Source organism: Dendrobates tinctorius, unplaced genomic scaffold (genome assembly GCF_039654945.1).
Source record: "Dendrobates tinctorius isolate UK_male_01 unplaced genomic scaffold, ASM3965494v1 ptg000425l, whole genome shotgun sequence".
NCBI lineage: Eukaryota > Metazoa > Chordata > Amphibia > Anura > Dendrobatidae > Dendrobates > Dendrobates tinctorius.
The window spans coordinates 323,675-346,754 of record NW_027362089.1 but is presented as its reverse complement, the minus strand read 5'-3'; the positions used below and the strand labels follow the sequence as shown (position 1 = coordinate 346,754).

Below are 23,080 nucleotides of genomic sequence, written 5' to 3'. Positions count from 1 at the left end.
GGATTCTGGGTGATGAGAGGAGACTGCTGGGAGATTATACAGTATACACTGGAGGATTCTGGGTGATGAGAGGAGACTGCTGGGAGATTATACAGCATACACTGGAGGATTCTGGGTGATGAGAGGAGACTGCTGGGAGAGTATACAGTGTACACTGGGCGATTCTGGGTGATGAGAGGAGACTGCTGGGAAATTGTACAGTGGAGGATTCTGGGTGATGAGAGGAGACTGCTGGGAGATTATATAGTATACACTGGGGGATTCTGGGTGATGAGAGGAGACTGCTGGGAGAGTATACAATATACACTGGGGGATTCTGGGTGATGAGAGGAGACTACTGGGAGATTATACAGCATACACTGGAGGATTCTGGGTGATGAGAGGAGACTGCTGGGAGATTATACAGTATACACTGGAGGATTCTGGGTGATGAGAGGAGACTGCTGGGAGATTATACAGTATACACTGGAGGATTCTGGGTGATGAGAGGAGACTGCTGGGAAATTGTACAGTGGAGGATTCTGGGTGATGAGAGGAGACTGCTGAGAGATTATATAGTATACACTGGAGGATTCTGGGTGATGAGAGGAGACTGCTGGGAAATTATACAGTGTACACTGGAGGATTCTGGGTGATGAGAGGAGACTGCTGGGAGAGTATACAGTATACAGTGGAGGATTCTGGGTGATGAGAGGAGACTGCTGGGAAATTGTACAGTGGAGGATTCTGGGTGATGAGAGGAGACTGCTGGGAGAGTATACAGTATACAGTGGAGGATTCTGGGTGATGAGAGGAGACTGCTGGGAAATTGTACAGTGGAGGATTCTGGGTGATGAGAGGAGACTGCTGGGAGATTATACAGTATACACTGGAGGATTCTGGGTGATGAGAGGAGACTGCTGGGAAATTATACAGTGTACACTGGAGGATTCTGGGTGATGAGAGGAGACTGCTGGGAGAGTATACAGTATACAGTGGAGGATTCTGAGTGATGAGAGGAGACTGCTGGGAGATTATACAGCATACACTGGAGGATTCTGGGTGATGAGAGGAGACTGCTGGGAGATTATACAGTATACACTGGGGGATTCTGGGTGATGAGAGGAGACTGGGAAATTGTACAGTGGAGGATTCTGGGTGATGAGAGGAGACTGCTGGGAGATTATATAGTATACACTGGGGGATTCTGGGTGATGAGAGGAGACTGCTGGGAGATTATACAGTATACACTGGAGGATTCTGGGTGATGAGAGGAGACTGCTGGGAAATTGTACAGTGGAGGATTCTGGGTGATGAGAGGAGACTGCTGGGAGATTATACAGTATACACTGGGGGATTCTGGGTGATGAGAGGAGACTGCTGGGAGATTATACAGTATACACTGGAGGATTCTGGGTGATGAGAGGAGACTGCTGGGAAATTGTACAGTGGAGGATTCTGGGTGATGAGAGGAGACTGCTGGGAGATTATATAGTATACACTGGGGGATTCTGGGTGATGAGAGGAGACTGCTGGGAGATTATACAGTATACACTGGAGGATTCTGGGTGATGAGAGGAGACTGCTGGGAAATTATACAGTGTACACTGGAGGATTCTGGGTGATGAGAGGAGACTGCTGGGAAATTATACAGTGTACAGTGGAGGATTCTGGGTGATGAGAGGTGACTGCTGGGAGATTATACAGTATACACTGGAGGATTCTGGGTGATGAGGAGACTGCTGGGAGATTATACAGTTTACACTGGAGGATTCTGGGTGATGAGAGGAGACTGCTGGGAGATTATACAGTGTACACTGGAGGATTCTGGGTGATGAGAGGAGACTGCTGGGAGATTATACAGTGTACACTGGAGGATTCTGGGTGATGAGAGGAGACTGCTGGGAGATTATACAGTATACACTGGATGATTCTGGGTGATGAGGAGACTGCTGGGAGATTATACAGTTTACACTGGAGGATTCTGGGTGATGAGAGGAGACTGCTGGGAGATTATACAGTGTACACTGGAGGATTCTGGGTGATGAGAGGAGACTGCTGGGAGAGTATACAGTGTACACTGGAGGATTCTGGGTGATGAGAGGAGACTGCTGGGAGAGTATACAGTATACACTGGGGGATTCTGGGTGATGAGAGGAGACTGCTGGGAGATTATACAGTGTACACTGGAGGATTCTGGGTGATGAGAGGAGACTGCTGGGAGATTATACAGTGTACACTGGAGGATTCTGGGTGATGAGAGGAGACTGCTGGGAGATTATACAGTATACACTGGAGGATTCTGGGTGATGAGAGGAGACTGCTGGGAGATTATACAGTATACACTGGAGGATTCTGGGTGATGAGAGGAGACTGCTGGGAGATTATACAGTGTACACTGGAGGATTCTGGGTGATGAGAGGAGACTGCTGGGAGATTATACAGTATACACTGGGGGATTCTGGGTGATGAGAGGAGACTGCTGGGAAATTATACAGTGTACAGTGGAGGATTCTGGGTGATGAGAGGAGACTGCTGGGAAATTATACAGTGTACAGTGGAGGATTCTGGGTGATGAGAGGAGACTGCTGGGAGATTATACAGTATACACTGGAGGATTCTGGGTGATGAGAGGAGACTGCTGGGAGATTATATAGTATACACTGGGGGATTCTGGGTGATGAGAGGAGACTGCTGGGAGATTATACAGTATACACTGGAGGATTCTGGGTGATGAGAGGAGACTGCTGGGAGATTATATAGTATACACTGGGGGATTCTGGGTGATGAGAGGAGACTGCTGGGAGATTATACAGTATACACTGGAGGATTCTGGGTGATGAGAGGAGACTGCTGGGAGATTATACAGTATACACTGGAGGATTCTGGGTGATGAGAGGAGACTGCTGGGAGATTATACAGTATACACTGGGGGATTCTGGGTGATGAGAGGAGACTGCTGGGAGATTATACAGTGTACAGTGGAGGATTCTGGGTGATGAGAGGAGACTGCTGGGAGATTATACAGTGTACAGTGGAGGATTCTGGGTGATGAGAGGAGACTGCTGGGAGATTATACAGTGTACACTGGGGGATTCTGGGTGATGAGAGGAGACTGCTGGGAAATTATACAGTGTACACTGGAGGATTCTGGGTGATGAGAGGAGACTGCTGGGAGATTATACAGTATACACTGGAGGATTCTGGGTGATGAGAGGAGACTGCTGGGAGAGTATACAGTATACACTGGGGGATTCTGGGTGATGAGAGGAGACTGCTGGGAAATTATACAGTGTACACTGGAGGATTCTGGGTGATGAGAGGAGACTGCTGGGAGATTATACAGTATACACTGGAGGATTCTGAGTGATGAGAGGAGACTGCTGGGAGAGTATACAGTGTACACTGGAGGATTCTGGGTGATGAGAGGAGACTGCTGGGAAATTATACAGTGTACACTGGAGGATTCTGGGTGATGAGAGGAGACTGCTGGGAGATTATACAGTATACACTGGAGGATTCTGGGTGATGAGAGGAGACTGCTGGGAGATTATACAGTGTACACTGGAGGATTCTGGGTGATGAGAGGAGACTGCTGGGAGATTATACAGTGTACACTGGAGGATTCTGGGTGATGAGAGGAGACTGCTGGGAGATTATACAGTGTACACTGGAGGATTCTGGGTGATGAGAGGAGACTGCTGGGAGATTATACAGTATACACTGGAGGATTCTGGGTGATGAGAGGAGACTGCTGGGAGATTATACAGTATACACTGGGGGATTCTGGGTGATGAGAGGAGACTGCTGGGAAATTATACAGTGTACACTGGAGGATTCTGGGTGATGAGAGGAGACTGCTGGGAAATTATACAGTGTACAGTGGAGGATTCTGGGTGATGAGAGGAGACTGCTGGGAAATTATACAGTGTACAGTGGAGGATTCTGGGTGATGAGAGGAGACTGCTGGGAAATTATACAGTGTACAGTGGAGGATTCTGGGTGATGAGAGGAGACTGCTGGGAGATTATACAGTATACACTGGAGGATTCTGGGTGATGAGAGGAGACTGCTGGGAGATTATATAGTATACACTGGGGGATTCTGGGTGATGAGAGGAGACTGCTGGGAGATTATACAGTATACACTGGGGGATTCTGGGTGATGAGAGGAGACTGCTGGGAAATTATACAGTGTACACTGGAGGATTCTGGGTGATGAGAGGAGACTGCTGGGAGATTATATAGTATACACTGGGGGATTCTGGGTGATGAGAGGAGACTGCTGGGAGATTATACAGTATACACTGGGGGATTCTGGGTGATGAGAGGAGACTGCTGGGAAATTATACAGTGTACACTGGAGGATTCTGGGTGATGAGAGGAGACTGCTGGGAGATTATATAGTATACACTGGGGGATTCTGTGTGATGAGAGGAGACTGCTGGGAGATTATACAGTATACCCTGGAGGATTCTGGGTGATGAGAGGAGACTGCTGGGAGATTATACAGTGTACACTGAAGGATTCTGGGTGATGAGAGGAGACTGCTGGGAGATTATACAGTATACACTGGGGGATTCTGGGTGATGAGAGGAGACTGCTGGGAAATTATACAGTGTACACTGGAGGATTCTGGGTGATGAGAGGAGACTGCTGGGAGATTATATAGTATACACTGGGGGATTCTGGGTGATGAGAGGAGACTGCTGGGAGATTATACAGTATACACTGGGGGATTCTGGGTGATGAGAGGAGACTGCTGGGAAATTATACAGTGTACACTGGAGGATTCTGGGTGATGAGAGGAGACTGCTGGGAGATTATATAGTATACACTGGGGGATTCTGTGTGATGAGAGGAGACTGCTGGGAGATTATACAGTATACCCTGGAGGATTCTGGGTGATGAGAGGAGACTGCTGGGAGATTATACAGTGTACACTGAAGGATTCTGGATGATGAGAGGAGACTGCTGGGAGATTATACAGTATACACTGGGGGATTCTGGGTGATGAGAGGAGACTGCTGGGAGATTATACAGTATACACTGGAGGATTCTGGGTGATGAGAGGAGACTGCTGGGAAATTATACAGTGTACAGTGGAGGATTCTGGGTGATGAGAGGAGACTGCTGGGAGATTATATAGTATACACTGGGGGATTCTGGGTGATGAGAGGAGACTGCTGGGAGATTATACAGTGTACACTGGAGGATTCTGGGTGATCAGGAGACTGCTGGGAGATTATACAGTATACACTGGAGGATTCTGGGTGATGAGAGTTGACTGCTGGGAAATTATACAGTGTACAGTGGAGGATTCTGGGTGATGAGAGGAGACTGCTGGGATTTTATACAGTATACACTGGGGGATTCTGGGTGATGAGAGGAGACTGCTGGGAGATTATACAGTGTACACTGGAGGATTCTGGGTGATCAGGAGACTGCTGGGAGATTATACAGTGTACACTGGAGGATTCTGGGTGATGAGAGGAGACTGCTGGGAGATTATACAGTATATACTGGAGGATTCTGGGTGATGAGAGGAGACTGCTGGGAGATTATACAGTATACACTGGAGGATTCTGGGTGATGAGAGGAGACTGCTGGGAGATTATACAGTATACACTGGAGGATTCTGGGTGATGAGAGGAGACTGCTGGGAGATTATACAGTATACACTGGAGGATTCTGGGTGATGAGAGGAGACTGCTGGGAGATTATACAGTGTAGACTGGAGGATTCTGGGTGATGGGAGGAGACTGCTGGGAGATTATACAGTATACACTGGGGGATTCTGGGTGATGAGAGGAGACTGCTGGGAAATTATACAGTATACACTGGAGGATTCTGGGTGATGAGAGGAGACTGCTGGGAGATTATACAGTGTACACTGAAGGATTCTGGGTGATGAGAGGAGACTGCTGGGAGATTATACAGTATACACTGGGGGATTCTGGGTGATGAGAGGAGACTGCTGGGAGATTATACAGTATACACTGGAGGATTCTGGGTGATGAGAGGAGACTGCTGGGAAATTATACAGTGTACAGTGGAGGATTCTGGGTGATGAGAGGAGACTGCTGGGAGATTATATAGTATACACTGGGGGATTCTGGGTGATGAGAGGAGACTGCTGGGAGATTATACAGTGTACACTGGAGGATTCTGGGTGATCAGGAGACTGCTGGGAGATTATACAGTGTACAATGGAGGATTCTGGGTGATGAGAGGAGACTGCTGGGAGATTATACAGTATACACTGGAGGATTCTGGGTGATGAGAGGAGACTGCTGGGAGACTATACAGTATATACTGGAGGATTCTGGGTGATGAGAGGAGACTGCTGGGAGACTATACAGTATATACTGGAGGATTCTGGGTGATGAGAGGAGACTGCTGGGAGATTATACAGTATACACTGGAGGATTCTGGGTGATGAGAGGAGACTGCTGGGAGATTATACAGTATACACTGGAGGATTCTGGGTGATGAGAGGAGACTGCTGGGAGATTATACAGTATACACTGGAGGATTCTGGGTGATGAGAGGAGACTGCTGGGAGATTATACAGTGTAGACTGGAGGATTCTGGGTGATGAGAGGAGACTGCTGGGAGATTATACAGTATACACTGGGGGATTCTGGGTGATGAGAGGAGACTGCTGGGAAATTATACAGTATACACTGGAGGATTCTGGGTGATGAGAGGAGACTGCTGGGAGATTATACAGTATACACTGGAGGATTCTGGGTGATGAGAGGAGACTGCTGGGAGATTATACTGTATACAGTGGAGGATTCTGGGTGATGAGAGGAGACTGCTGGGAGATTATACAGTATACACTGGAGGATTCTGGGTGATGAGAGGAGACTGCTGGGAGATTATACAGTATACACTGGGGGATTCTGGGTGATGAGAGGAGACTGCTGGGAGATTATACAGTATACACTGGAGGATTCTGCGTGAAGAGAGGAGACTGCTGGGAGATTATACAGTATACACTGGAGGATTCTGGGTGATGAGAGGAGACTGCTGGGAGATTATACAGTATACACTGGAGGATTCTGGGTGATGAGAGGAGACTGCTGGGAAATTATACAGTATACACTGGAGGATTCTGGGTGATGAGAGGAGACTGCTGGGAGATTATATAGTATACACTGGAGGATTCTGGGTGATGAGAGGAGACTGCTGGGAGATTATATAGTATACACTGGAGGATTCTGGGTGATGAGAGGAGACTGCTGGGAGATTATACAGTATACACTGGAGGATTCTGGGTGATGAGAGGAGACTGCTGGGAGATTATACAGTATACACTGGAGGATTCTGGGTGATGAGAGGAGACTACTGGGAGATTATACAGTGTACACTGGAGGATTCTGGGTGATGAGAGCAGACTGCTGGGAGATTATACAGTGTACACTGTAGGATTCTGAGTGATGAGAGGAGACTGCTGGGAGATTATGCAGTATACACTGGAGGATTCTGGGTGATGAGAGGAGACTGCTGGGAGATTATACAGTGTACACTGGAGGATTCTGGGTGATGAGAGCAGACTGCTGGGAGATTATACAGTGTACACTGTAGGATTCTGAGTGATGAGAGGAGACTGCTGGGAGATTATACAGTATACACTGGAGGATTCTGGGTGATGAGAGGAGACTGCTGGGAAATTATACAGTGTACAGTGGAGGATTCTGGGTGATGAGAGGAGACTGCTGGGAGATTATATAGTATGCACTGGAGGATTCTGGGTGATGAGAGGAGACTGCTGGGAGATTATACAGTATACACTGGAGGATTCTGGGTGATGAGAGGAGACTGCTTGGAGATTATACAGTATACACTGGAGGATTCTGGGTGATGAGAGGAGACTACTGGGAGATTATACAGTGTACACTGGAGGATTCTGGGTGATGAGAGCAGACTGCTGGGAGATTATACAGTGTACACTGTAGGATTCTGAGTGATGAGAGGAGACTGCTGGGAGATTATGCAGTATACACTGGAGGATTCTGGGTGATGAGAGGAGACTGCTGGGAGATTATACAGTGTACACTGGAGGATTCTGGGTGATGAGAGCAGACTGCTGGGAGATTATACAGTGTACATTGTAGGATTCTGAGTGATGAGAGGAGACTGCTGGGAGATTATACAGTATACACTGGGGGATTCTGGGTGATGAGAGGAGACTGCTGGGAGATTATACAGTATACACTGGAGGATTCTGGGTGATGAGAGGAGACTGCTGGGAGATTATACAGTATACACTGGAGGATTCTGGGTGATGAGAGGAGACTGCTGGGAGATTATACAGTATACACTGGAGGATTCTGGGTGATGAGAGGAGACTGCTGGGAAATTATACAGTGTACAGTGGAGGATTCTGGGTGATGAGAGGAGACTGCTGGGAGATTATATAGTATGCACTGGAGGATTCTGGGTGATGAGAGGAGACTGCTGGGAGATTATACAGTATACACTGGAGGATTCTGGGTGATGAGAGGAGACTACTGGGAGATTATACAGTGTACACTGGAGGATTCTGGGTGATGAGAGCAGACTGCTGGGAGATTATACAGTGTACACTGTAGGATTCTGAGTGATGAGAGGAGACTGCTGGGAGATTATGCAGTATACACTGGAGGATTCTGGGTGATGAGAGGAGACTGCTGGGAGATTATACAGTGTAGACTGGAGGATTCTGGGTGATGAGAGGAGACTGCTGGGAGATTATACAGTATACACTGGGGGATTCTGGGTGATGAGAGGAGACTGCTGGGAAATTATACAGTATACACTGGAGGATTCTGGGTGATGAGAGGAGACTGCTGGGAGATTATACAGTATACACTGGAGGATTCTGGGTGATGAGAGGAGACTGCTGGGAGATTATACTGTATACAGTGGAGGATTCTGGGTGATGAGAGGAGACTGCTGGGAGATTATACAGTATACACTGGAGGATTCTGGGTGATGAGAGGAGACTGCTGGGAGATTATACAGTATACACTGGAGGATTCTGGGTGATGAGAGGAGACTGCTGGGAGATTATACAGTATACACTGGAGGATTCTGGGTGATGAGAGGAGACTGCTGGGAGATTATACAGTATACACTGGAGGATTCTGGGTGATGAGAGGAGACTGCTGGGAGATTATACAGTATACACTGGAGGATTCTGGGTGATGAGAGGAGACTGCTGGGAGATTATACAGTGTACACTGGAGGATTCTGGGTGATGAGAGGAGACTGCTGGGAGATTATACAGTATACACTGGAGGATTCTGGGTGATGAGAGGAGACTGCTGGGAGATTATACAGTATACACTGGAGGATTCTGGGTGATGAGAGGAGACTGCTGGGAGATTATACAGTGTACAGTGGAGGATTCTGGGTGATGAGAGGAGACTGCTGGGAGATTATACAGTATACACTGGGGGATTCTGGGTGATGAGAGGAGACTGCTGGGAGATTATACAGTATACACTGGAGGATTCTGGGTGATGAGAGGAGACTGCTGGGAGATTATACAGTATACACTGGAGGATTCTGGGTGATGAGAGGAGACTGCTGGGAGATTATACAGTATACACTGGAGGATTCTGGGTGATGAGAGGAGACTGCTGGGAAATTATACAGTGTACAGTGGAGGATTCTGGGTGATGAGAGGAGACTGCTGGGAGATTATATAGTATGCACTGGAGGATTCTGGGTGATGAGAGGAGACTGCTGGGAGATTATACAGTATACACTGGAGGATTCTGGGTGATGAGAGGAGACTGCTTGGAGATTATACAGTATACACTGGAGGATTCTGGGTGATGAGAGGAGACTACTGGGAGATTATACAGTGTACACTGGAGGATTCTGGGTGATGAGAGCAGACTGCTGGGAGATTATACAGTGTACACTGTAGGATTCTGAGTGATGAGAGGAGACTGCTGGGAGATTATGCAGTATACACTGGAGGATTCTGGGTGATGAGAGGAGACTGCTGGGAGATTATACAGTGTACACTGGAGGATTCTGGGTGATGAGAGCAGACTGCTGGGAGATTATACAGTGTACACTGTAGGATTCTGAGTGATGAGAGGAGACTGCTGGGAGATTATACAGTATACACTGGAGGATTCTGGGTGATGAGAGGAGACTGCTGGGAGATTATACAGTGTACAGTGGAGGATTCTGGGTGATGAGAGGAGACTGCTGGGAGATTATACAGTATACACTGGGGGATTCTGGGTGATGAGAGGAGACTGCTGGGAGATTATACAGTATACACTGGAGGATTCTGGGTGAGGAGAGGAGACTGCTGGGAGATTATACAGTATACACTGGAGGATTCTGGGTGATGAGAGGAGACTGCTGGGAGATTATACAGTATACACTGGAGGATTCTGGGTGATGAGAGGAGACTGCTGGGAGATTATATAGTATACACTGGAGGATTCTGGGTGATGAGAGGAGACTGCTGGGAGATTATACAGTATACACTGGAGGATTATGGGTGATGAGAGGAGACTGCTGGGAGATTATACAGTATACACTGGAGGATTCTGGGTGATGAGAGGAGACTGCTGGGAGATTATACAGTATACACTGGAGGATTCTGGGTGATGAGAGGAGACTGCTGGGAAATTATACAGTGTACAGTGGAGGATTCTGGGTGATGAGAGGAGACTGCTGGGAGATTATACAGTACACACTGGAGGATTCTGGGTGATGAGAGGAGACTGCTGGGAGATTATACAGTGTAGACTGGAGGATTCTGGGTGATGAGAGGAGACTGCTGGGAGATTATACAGTATACACTGGGGGATTCTGGGTGATGAGAGGAGACTGCTGGGAAATTATACAGTATACACTGGAGGATTCTGGGTGATGAGAGGAGACTGCTGGGAGATTATACAGTATACACTGGAGGATTCTGGGTGATGAGAGGAGACTGCTGGGAGATTATACTGTATACAGTGGAGGATTCTGGGTGATGAGAGGAGACTGCTGGGAGATTATACAGTATACACTGGAGGATTCTGGGTGATGAGAGGAGACTGCTGGGAGATTATACAGTATACACTGGGGGATTCTGGGTGATGAGAGGAGACTGCTGGGAGATTATACAGTATACACTGGAGGATTCTGCGTGAAGAGAGGAGACTGCTGGGAGATTATACAGTATACACTGGAGGATTCTGGGTGATGAGAGGAGACTGCTGGGAGATTATACAGTATACACTGGAGGATTCTGGGTGATGAGAGGAGACTGCTGGGAAATTATACAGTATACACTGGAGGATTCTGGGTGATGAGAGGAGACTGCTGGGAGATTATATAGTATACACTGGAGGATTCTGGGTGATGAGAGGAGACTGCTGGGAGATTATATAGTATACACTGGAGGATTCTGGGTGATGAGAGGAGACTGCTGGGAGATTATACAGTATACACTGGAGGATTCTGGGTGATGAGAGGAGACTGCTGGGAGATTATACAGTGTACAGTGGAGGATTCTGGGTGATGAGAGGAGACTGCTGGGAGATTATACAGTATACACTGGGGGATTCTGGGTGATGAGAGGAGACTGCTGGGAGATTATACAGTATACACTGGAGGATTATGGGTGATGAGAGGAGACTGCTGGGAGATTATACAGTATACACTGGAGTATTCTGGGTGATGAGAGGAGACTGCTGGGAGATTATACAGTATACACTGGAGGATTCTGGGTGATGAGAGGAGACTGCTGGGAAATTATACAGTGTACAGTGGAGGATTCTGGGTGATGAGAGGAGACTGCTGGGAGATTATATAGTATGCACTGGAGGATTCTGGGTGATGAGAGGAGACTGCTGGGAGATTATACAGTATACACTGGAGGATTCTGGGTGATGAGAGGAGACTGCTTGGAGATTATACAGTATACACTGGAGGATTCTGGGTGATGAGAGGAGACTACTGGGAGATTATACAGTGTACACTGGAGGATTCTGGGTGATGAGAGCAGACTGCTGGGAGATTATACAGTGTACACTGTAGGATTCTGAGTGATGAGAGGAGACTGCTGGGAGATTATGCAGTATACACTGGAGGATTCTGGGTGATGAGAGGAGACTGCTGGGAGATTATACAGTGTACACTGGAGGATTCTGGGTGATGAGAGCAGACTGCTGGGAGATTATACAGTGTACATTGTAGGATTCTGAGTGATGAGAGGAGACTGCTGGGAGATTATACAGTATACACTGGAGGATTCTGGGTGATGAGAGGAGACTGCTGGGAGATTATACAGTGTACAGTGGAGGATTCTGGGTGATGAGAGGAGACTGCTGGGAGATTATACAGTATACACTGGGGGATTCTGGGTGATGAGAGGAGACTGCTGGGAGATTATATAGTATACACTGGAGGATTCTGGGTGAGGAGAGGAGACTGCTGGGAGATTATACAGTATACACTGGAGGATTCTGGGTGATGAGAGGAGACTGCTGGGAGATTATACAGTATACACTGGAGGATTCTGGGTGATGAGACGAGACTGCTGGGAGATTATACAGTATACACTGGAGGATTCTGGGTGATGAGAGGAGACTGCTTGGAGATTATATAGTATACACTGGAGGATTCTGGGTGATGAGAGGAGACTGCTGGGAGATTATACAGTATACACTGGAGGATTCTGGGTGATGAGAGGAGACTGCTGGGAGATTATACAGTATACACTGGAGGATTCTGGGTGATGAGAGGAGACTGCTGGGAGATTATACAGTATACACTAGAGGATTCTGGGTGATGAGAGGAGACTGCTGGGAGATTATACAGTGTACACTGGAGGATTCTGGGTGATGAGAGGAGACTGCTGGGAGATTGTACAGTATACACTGGAGGATTCTTGGTGATGAGAGGAGACTACTGGGAGATTATACAGTATACACTGGAGGATTCTGGGTGATGAGAGGAGACTGCTGGGAGATTATACAGTATACACTGGAGAATTCTGGGTGATGAGAGGAGACTGCTGGGAGATTATACAGTATACACTGGAGGATTCTGGGTGATGAGAGGAGACTGCTGGGAGATTATACAGTATACACTGGAGGATTCTGGGTGATGAGAGGAGACTGCTGGGAGATTATACAGTGTACACTGGAGGATTCTGGGTGATGAGAGGAGACTGCTGGGAGATTATACAGTATACACTGGAGGATTCTGGGTGATGAGAGGAGACTGCTGGGAGATTATACAGTATACACTGGAGGATTCTGGGTGATGAGAGGAGACTGCTGGGAGATTATACAGTGTACAGTGGAGGATTCTGGGTGATGAGAGGAGACTGCTGGGAGATTATACAGTATACACTGGGGGATTCTGGGTGATGAGAGGAGACTGCTGGGAGATTATACAGTATACACTGGAGGATTCTGGGTGATGAGAGGAGACTGCTGGGAGATTATACAGTATACACTGGAGGATTCTGGGTGATGAGAGGAGACTGCTGGGAGATTATACAGTATACACTGGAGGATTCTGGGTGATGAGAGGAGACTGCTGGGAAATTATACAGTGTACAGTGGAGGATTCTGGGTGATGAGAGGAGACTGCTGGGAGATTATATAGTATGCACTGGAGGATTCTGGGTGATGAGAGGAGACTGCTGGGAGATTATACAGTATACACTGGAGGATTCTGGGTGATGAGAGGAGACTGCTTGGAGATTATACAGTATACACTGGAGGATTCTGGGTGATGAGAGGAGACTACTGGGAGATTATACAGTGTACACTGGAGGATTCTGGGTGATGAGAGCAGACTGCTGGGAGATTATACAGTGTACACTGTAGGATTCTGAGTGATGAGAGGAGACTGCTGGGAGATTATGCAGTATACACTGGAGGATTCTGGGTGATGAGAGGAGACTGCTGGGAGATTATACAGTGTACACTGGAGGATTCTGGGTGATGAGAGCAGACTGCTGGGAGATTATACAGTGTACACTGTAGGATTCTGAGTGATGAGAGGAGACTGCTGGGAGATTATACAGTATACACTGGAGGATTCTGGGTGATGAGAGGAGACTGCTGGGAGATTATACAGTGTACAGTGGAGGATTCTGGGTGATGAGAGGAGACTGCTGGGAGATTATACAGTATACACTGGGGGATTCTGGGTGATGAGAGGAGACTGCTGGGAGATTATACAGTATACACTGGAGGATTCTGGGTGAGGAGAGGAGACTGCTGGGAGATTATACAGTATACACTGGAGGATTCTGGGTGATGAGAGGAGACTGCTGGGAGATTATACAGTATACACTGGAGGATTCTGGGTGATGAGAGGAGACTGCTGGGAGATTATATAGTATACACTGGAGGATTCTGGGTGATGAGAGGAGACTGCTGGGAGATTATACAGTATACACTGGAGGATTCTGGGTGATGAGAGGAGACTGCTGGGAGATTATACAGTATACACTGGAGGATTCTGGGTGATGAGAGGAGACTGCTGGGAGATTGTACAGTATACACTGGAGGATTCTTGGTGATGAGAGGAGACTACTGGGAGATTATACAGTATACACTGGAGGATTCTGGGTGATGAGAGGAGACTGCTGGGAGATTATACAGTATACACTGGAGGATTCTGGGTGATGAGAGGAGACTGCTGGGAGATTATACAGTATACACTGGAGGATTCTGGGTGATGAGAGGAGACTGCTGGGAGATTATACAGCATACACTGGAGGATTCTGGGTGATGAGAGGAGACTGCTGGGAGATTATACAGTATACACTGGAGGATTCTGGGTGATGAGAGGAGACTGCTGGGAGATTATACAGTATACACTGGAGGATTCTGGGTGATGAGAGGAGACTGCTGGGAGATTATACAGCATACACTGGAGGATTCTGGGTGATGAGAGGAGACTGCTGGGAGATTATACAGTATACACTGGAGGATTCTGGGTGATGAGAGGAGACTGCTGGGAGATTATACAGTGTACAGTGGAGGATTCTGGGTGATGAGAGGAGACTGCTGGGAGATTATACAGTATACACTGGAGGATTCTGGGTGATGAGAGGAGACTGCTGGGAGATAACACAGTGTACACTGGAGGATTCTGGGCGATGAGAGGAGACTGCTGGGAGATTATACAGTATACACTGGAGGATTCTGGGTGATGAGAGGAGACTGCTGGGAGATTATACAGTATACACTGGAGGATTCTGGGTGATGAGAGGAGACTGCTGGGAGATAACACAGTGTACACTGGAGGATTCTGGGTGATGAGAGGAGACTGCTGGGAGATTATACAGTATACACTGGAGGATTCTGGGTGAGGAGAGGAGTCTGCTGGGAGATAATACAGTGTATACTGGAGGATTCTGGGCGATGAGAGGAGAGGAGGCTGCTGGGAGATTATACAGTATACACTGGCGGATTCTGGGTGATGAGAGGAGACTGCTGGGAGATTATACAGTGTACACTGGAGGATTCTGGGTGATGAGAGGAGACTGCTGGGAGATTATACAGTGTACACTGGAGGATTCTGGGTGATGAGAGGAGACTGCTGGGAGATTATACAGTATACACTGGAGGATTCTGGGTGAGGAGAGGAGTCTGCTGGGAGATAATACAGTGTATACTGGAGGATTCTGGGCGATGAGAGGAGAGGAGGCTGCTGGGAGATTATACAGTATACACTGGCGGATTCTGGGTGATGAGAGGAGACTGCTGGGAGATTATACAGTGTACACTGGAGGATTCTGGGTGATGAGAGGAGACTGCTGGGAGATTATACAGTGTACATTGGAGGATTCTGGGTGAGGAGAGGAGACTGCTGGGAGATTATACAGTATACACTGGAGGATTCTGGGTGATGAGAGGAGACTGCTGGGAGATAACACAGTGTACACTGGAGGATTCTGGGCGATGAGAGGAGAGGAGACTGCTGGGAGATTATACAGTGTACACTGGAGGATTGTGGGTGATGAGAGGAGACTGCTGGGAGATTATACAGTGTACACTGGAGGATTCTGGGTGATGAGAGCAGACTGCTGGGAGATTATACAGTGTACACTGGAGGATTCTGGGTGAGGAGATGAGACTGCTGGGAGATTATACAGTATACACTGGAGGATTCTGGGTGGTGAGAGGAGACTGCTGGGAGATTATACAGTGTACACTGGAGGATTCTGGGTGATGAGAGGAGACTGCTGGGAGATTATACAGTATACACTGGAGGATTCTGGGTGATGTGAGGAGACTGCTGGGAGATTATACAGTATACACTGGAGGATTCTGGGTGATGAGAGGAGACTGCTGGGAGATTATACAGTGTACACTGGAGGATTCTGGGCGATGAGAGCAGACTGCTGGGAGATTATACAGTGTACACTGGAAGATTCTGGGTGATGAGAGGAGACTGCTGGGAGATTATACAGTGTACACTGGAGGATTCTGGGTGATGACAGGAGACTGCTGGGAGATTATACAGTGTACACTGGAGGATTCTGGGTGATGAGAGCAGACTGCTGGGAGATTATACAGTGTACACTGGAGAATTCTGGGCGATGAGAGGAGACTGCTGGGAGATTATACAGTGTACACTGGAGGATTCTGGGCGATGAGAGGAGACTGCTGGGAGATTATACAGTGTACACTGGAGGATTCTGGGTGATGAGAGCAGACTGCTGGGAGATTATACAGTGTACACTGGAGAATTCTGGGCGATGAGAGGAGAGGAGACTGCTGGGAGATTATACAGTGTACACTGGAGGATTCTGGGCGATGAGAGGAGACTGCTGGGAGATTATACAGTATACACTGGAGGATTCTGGGTGATGAGAGGAGACTGCTGTTAGATTATACAGTATACACTGGAGGATTCTGGGTGAGGAGAGGAGACTGCTGGGAGATTATACAGTGTACACTGGAGGATTCTGGGTGATGAGAGGAGACTGCTGGGAGATTATACAGTACACACTGGAGGATTCTGGGTGATGAGAGGAGACTGCTGGGAGATTATACTGTGTACATTGGAGGATTCTGGGTGAGGAGAGGAGACTGCTGGGAGATTATACAGTATACACTGGAGGATTCTGGGTGATGAGAGTAGACTGCTGGGAGATTATACAGTATACACTGGAGGATTCTGGGTGATAAGAGGAGACTGCTGGGAGATTATACAGTATACACTGGAGGATTCTGGGTGATGAGAGGAGACTGATGGGAAATTATACAGTTTACACTGCAGGATTCTGGGTGATGAGAGGAGACTGCTGGGTGATTATACAGTGTACACTGGGGGATTCTGGGTGATGAGAGGAGACTGCTGGGAGATTATACAGTATACACTGGAGGATTCTGGGTGATGAGTGGAGACTGCTGGGAGATTATACAGTATACACTGGAGGATTCTGGGTGATGAGAGGAGACTGATGGGAGATTATACAGTTTACACTGCAGGATTCTGGGTGATGAGAGGAGACTGCTGGGAGATTATACAGTATACACTGGAGGATTCTGGGTGATGAGGGGAGACTGCTGGGAGATTATACAGTATACACTGGAGGATTCTGGGTGATGAGAGGAGACTACTGGGAGATTATACAGTGTACATTGGAGGATTCTGGGTGAGGAGAGGAGACTGCTGGGAGATTATACAGTATACACTGGAGGATTCTGGGTGATGAGAGGAGACTGCTGGGAGATTATACAGTATACACTGGAGGACTCTGGGTGATGAGAGGAGACTGCTGGGAGATAACACAGTATACACTGGAGGATTCTGGGCGATGAGAGGAGAGGAGACTGCTGGGATATTATACAGTATACACTGGAGGATTCTGGGTGAGGAGAGGAGACTGCTGGGAGATAATACAGTGTACACTGGAGGATTCTGGGCGATGAGAGGAGAGGAGACTGCTGGGAGATTATACAGTATACACTGGAGGATTCTGGGTGAGGAGAGGAGGCTGCTGGGAGATTATACAGTGTACACTGGAGGATTCTGGGCGATGAGAGGAGACTGCTGGGAGATTATACAGTGTACACTGGAGGATTCTGGGTGATGAGAGGAGACTGCTGGGAGATTATACAGTTTACACTGCAGGATTCTGGGTGATGAGAGGAGACTGCTGGGTGATTATACAGTGTACACTGGGGGATTCTGGGTGATGAGAGGAGACTGCTGGGAGATTATACAGAATACACTGGAGGATTCTGGGTGATGAGTGGAGACTGCTGGGAGATTATACAGTATACACTGGAGGATTCTGGGTGATGAGAGGAGACTGATGGGAGATTATACAGTTTACACTGCAGGATTCTGGGTGATGAGAGGAGACTGCTGGGAGATTATACAGTATACACTGGAGGATTCTGGGTGATGAGGGGAGACTGCTGGGAGATTATACAGTATACACTGGAGGATTCTGGGTGATGAGAGGAGACTACTGGGAGATTATACAGTGTACATTGGAGGATTCTGGGTGAGGAGAGGAGACTGCTGGGAGATTATACAGTATACACTGGAGGATTCTGGGTGATGAGAGGAGACTGCTGGGAGATTATACAGTATACACTGGAGGATTCTGGGTGATGAGAGGAGACTGCTGGGAGATAACACAGTATACACTGGAGGATTCTGGGCGATGAGAGGAGAGGAGACTGCTGGGAGATTATACAGTATACACTGGAGGATTCTGGGTGAGGAGAGGAGACTGCTGGGAGATAATACAGTGTACACTGGAGGATTCTGGGCGATGAGAGGAGAGGAGACTGCTGGGAGATTATACAGTATACACTGGAGGATTCTGGGTGAGGAGAGGAGGCTGCTGGGAGATTATACAGTGTACACTGGAGGATTCTGGGCGATGAGAGGAGACTGCTGGGAGATTATACAGTGTACACTGGAGGATTCTGGGTGATGAGAGGAGACTGCTGGGAGATTATACAGTGTACACTGGAGGATTCTGGGTGATGAGATGAGACTGCTGGGAGATTATACAGTATACACTGGAGGATTCTGGGTGATGAGAGGAGACTGTTGGGAGATTATACAGCATACACTGGAGGATTCTGGGTGATGAGAGGAGACTGCTGGGAGATTATACAGTATACACTGGAGGATTCTGGGTGATGAGAGGAGACTGATGGGAGATTATACAGTTTACACTGCAGGATTCTGGGTGATGAGAGGAGACTGCTGGGAGATTATACAGTATACACTGGAGGATTCTGGGTGATGAGGGGAGACTGCTGGGAGATTATACAGTATACACTGGATGATTCTGGGTGATGAGAGGAGAGGAGACTGCTGGGAGATTATACAGTATACACTGGAGGATTCTGGGTAATGAGAGGAGACTGCTGGGAGATTATACAGTGTACATTGGAGGATTCTGGGTGAGGAGAGGAGACTGCTGGGAGATTATACAGTATACACTGGAGGATTCTGGGTGATGAGAGGAGAATGCTGGGAGATTATACAGTATACACTGGAGGATTCTGGGCGATGAGAGGAGACTGCTGGGAGATTATACAGTATACACTGGAGGATTCTGGGTGAGGAGAGGAGACTGCTGGGAGATAATACAGTGTACACTGGAGGATTCTGGGCGATGAGAGGAGAGAAGACTGCTGGGAGATTATACAGTATACACTGGAGGATTCTGGGTGAGGAGAGGAGGCTGCTGGGAGATTATACAGTGTACACTGGAGGATTCTGGGCGATGAGAGGAGACTGCTGGGAGATTATACAGTGTACACTGGAGGATTCTGGGTGATGAGAGGAGACTGCTGGGAGATTATACAGTGTACACTGGAGGATTCTGGGTGAGGAGATGAGACTGCTGGGAGATTATACAGTATACACTGGAGGATTCTGGGTGAGGAGAGTAGACTGCTGGGAGATAATACAGTGTACACTGGAGGATTCTGGGTGATGAGAGGAGACTGCTGGGAGATTATACAGTATACACTGGAGGATTCTGGTGATGAGAGGAGACTGCTGGGAGATTATACAGTATACACTGGGGGATTCTGGGTGATGAGAGGAGACTGCTGGGAGATTATACAGTATACACTGGAGGATTCTGGGTGAGGAGAGGAGACTGCTGGGAGATTATACAGTATACACTGGAGGATTCTGGGTGATGAGAGGAGACTGCTGGGAGATTATACAGTATACACTGGAGGATTCTGGTGATGAGAGGAGACTGCTGGGAGATTATACAGTATACACTGGGGGATTCTGGGTGATGAGAGGAGACTGCTGGGAGATTATACAGTATACACTGGAGGATTCTGGGTGATGAGAGGAGACTGCTGGGAGATTATACAGTATACACTGGAGGATTATGGGTGATGAGAGGAGACTGCTGGGAGATTATACAGTACACACTGGAGGATTCTGGGTGATGAGAGGAGACTGCTGGGAGATTATACAGCATACACTGGAGGATTCTGGGTGATGAGAGGAGACTGCTGGGAGATTATACAGTATACACTGGAGGATTCTGGGTGATGAGAGGAGACTGCTGGGAGATTATACAGTATACACTGGGGGATTCTGAGTGATGAGAGGAGACTGCTGGGAGATTATACAGTATACACTGGAGGATTCTGGGTGATGAGAGGAGACTGCTGGGAGATTATACAGTATACACTGGGGGATTCTGAGTGATGAGAGGAGACTGCTGGGAGATTATACAGTGTACACTGGAGGATTCTGGGCGATGAGAGCAGACTGCTGGGAGATTATACAGTGTACACTGGAGGATTCTGGGCGATGAGAGGAGAGGAGACTGCTGGGAGATTATACAGTATACACTGGAGGATTCTGGTCGATGAAAGGAGAGGAGACTGCTGGGAGATTATACAGTATACACTGGAGGATTCTGGGCGATGAGAGGAGAGGAGACTGCTGGGAGATTATACAGTACACACTGGAGGATTCTGGGTGATGAGAGGAGACTTCTGGGAGATTATACAGTATACACTGGAGGATTCTGGGTGATGAGAGGAGACTGCTGGGAGATTATACAGTGTACATTGGAGGATTCTGGGTGAGGAGAGGAGACTGCTGGGAGATTATACAGTATACACTGGAGGATTCTGGGTGATGAGAGGAGAGGAGACTGCTGGGAGATTATACAGTATACACTGGAGGATTCTGGGTGAGGAGAGGAGACTGCTGGGAGATTATACAGTGTACACTGGAGGATTCTGGGCGATGAGAGGAGAGGAGGCTGCTGGGAGATTATACAGTATACACTGGAGGATTCTGGGCGATGAGAGGAGACTGCTGGGAGATTATACAGTGTACACTGGAGGATTCTGGGCGATGAAAGCAGACTGCTGGGAGATTATACAGTGTACACTGGAGGATTCTGGGCGAGGAGAGGAGACTGCTGGGAGATTATACAGTATACACTGGAGGATTCTGGGTGATGAGAGGAGACTGCTGGGAGATTATACAGTGTACACTGGAGGATTCTGGGTGAGGAGATGAGACTGCTGGGAGATTATATAGTATACACTGGAGGATTCTGGGTGATGAGAGGAGACTGCTGGGAGATTATACAGTATACACTGGAGGATTCTGGGTGATGAGAGGAGACTGCTGGGAGATTGTACAGCATACACTGGAGGATTCTGGGTGATGAGAGGAGACTGCTGGGACATTATACAGTATACACTGGAGGATTCTGGGTGATGAGAGGAGACTGCTGGGAGATTATACAGTATACACTGGGGGATTCTGAGTGATGAGAGGAGACTGCTGGGAGATTATACAGTATACACTGGAGGATTCTGGGTGATGAGAGGAGACTGCTGGGAGATTATACAGTATACACTGGGGGATTCTGAGTGATGAGAGGAGACTGCTGGGAGATTATACAGTGTACACTGGAGGATTCTGGGCGATGAGAGCAGACTGCTGGGAGATTATACAGTGTACACTGGAGGATTCTGGTCGATGAAAGGAGAGGAGACTGCTGGGAGATTATACAGTATACACTGGAGGATTCTGGGCGATGAGAGGAGAGGAGACTGCTGGGAGATTATACAGTACACACTGGAGGATTCTGGGTGATGAGAGGAGACTTCTGGGAGATTATACAGTATACACTGGAGGATTCTGGGTGATGAGAGGAGACTGCTGGGAGATTATACAGTGTACATTGGAGGATTCTGGGTGAGGAGAGGAGACTGCTGGGAGATTATACAGTATACACTGGAGGATTCTGGGTGATGAGAGGAGAGGAGACTGCTGGGAGATTATACAGTATACACTGGAGGATTCTGGGTGAGGAGAGGAGACTGCTGGGAGATTATACAGTGTACACTGGAGGATTCTGGGCGATGAGAGGAGAGGAGGCTGCTGGGAGATTATACAGTATACACTGGAGGATTCTGGGCGATGAGAGGAGACTGCTGGGAGATTATACAGTGTACACTGGAGGATTCTGGGCGATGAAAGCAGACTGCTGGGAGATTATACAGTGTACACTGGAGGATTCTGGGCGAGGAGAGGAGACTGCTGGGAGATTATACAGTATACACTGGAGGATTCTGGGTGATGAGAGGAGACTGCTGGGAGATTATACAGTGTACATTGGAGGATTCTGGGCGATGAGAGCAGACTGCTGGGAGATTATACAGTGTACACTGGAGGATTCTGGGCGAGGAGAGGAGACTGCTGGGAGATTATACAGTGTACACTGGAGGATTCTGGGTGATGAGAGCAGACTGCTGGGAGATTATACAGTGTACACTGTAGGATTCTGAGTGATGAGAGGAGACTGCTGGGAGATTATACAGTATACACTGGAGGATTCTGGGTGATGAGAGGAGACTGCTGGGAGATTATACAGTATACACTGGAGGATTCTGGGTGATGAGAGGAGACTGCTGGGAGATTATACAGTATACACTGGAGGATTCTGGGTGATGAGAGGAGACTGCTGCGAGATTATACAGTATACACTGGAGGATTATGGGTGATGAGAGGAGACTGCTGGGAGATTATACAGTATACACTGGAGGATTTTGGGTGATGAGAGGAGACTACTGGGAGATTATACAGTATAC

The 23,080-nt window shown here is 47.9% G+C and overlaps 1 protein-coding gene across 1 annotated transcript in view; it reads left to right on the top strand.

Moving 5' to 3' along the window:
- Nucleotides 1-23,080, top strand: part of LOC141076775 (uncharacterized) — a 179,261-nt gene that overhangs the window by 80,239 nt on the left and 75,942 nt on the right. The window lies entirely within an intron of this gene.